Source organism: Brassica napus, chromosome C8 (assembly GCF_020379485.1).
Source record: "Brassica napus cultivar Da-Ae chromosome C8, Da-Ae, whole genome shotgun sequence".
Taxonomy (NCBI): Eukaryota; Viridiplantae; Streptophyta; class Magnoliopsida; order Brassicales; family Brassicaceae; genus Brassica; species Brassica napus.
Window position 1 is genome coordinate 17,522,172 of NC_063451.1, and position 945 is coordinate 17,523,116.

Consider the following 945-nt stretch of genomic DNA (forward strand, 5'->3'; position numbering starts at 1 on the left):
ATTTAAATTTTTTTTTGTCTTACCTAAAATATTCTTTAACTTAAGAACTCACATATAATTTCAAAATAAGTTAAAAATAATTAAGAAAATAACCAAATTCTTCAACCGGTGTACGTTAGTAAATCTCTGTAATATTATTTGAGAAGTCAGTTTACTATGTGTCCCTCTCACGTTAACTTTCACAAGAGTTTATTATATTGATACCCTTAATGAATTAACGTATTACATTTAAAATACTATTATTTATTATTTATTTAGTTTCCTTTATAAAATTTTCCAAAAAAATATACATATAATAAAAAAGAAATATTTCTATAAAGTTAAAAAAACGTATTGAAAAACAAAAATGTATGTATTTATAATATGATTTCATAAAAAAAGGAAAGTTAAAAAAATAGTAATATTACATTTAAAAAATATTTTTAAATAGCATAAAATATACTTTTGAAGTAATAAAATACTTTCATTATATCTATATTTTCTTAGATGAAAAATATAAATTTGTATAAATGTGATTTCATTAAAATAAATTTACACAAATAATCTTGATATTAGAAAAAGAAATATTATTTCTTTTAAAACATAATTTTAAACAATACAAAAATATTTAAAGCAATAGAAATATTTTTATATATCTATCTATTTTCTTAGATGATTACATAAAATAATTAAGTAACATACAATGATATATGTTTTTAACTGATTAAATATAGTTTATAATTAGTATTATTGAAATGTTTTATTTATTTTTCATATATTTAGTTGACTATAATATCTTTCAATTACAAAAAATATCGATAAATTATAAATAAAGTTTAAAAATAAACATCGTTTGATCAAATAGTTTAATGAGGTAGATATATTATATTTTATCATTATTAAAGTTATTTGTTTTCTTAATATTAAATTTGCTTTTAAATTTTAAATTTTATGTTTTTATGTTTG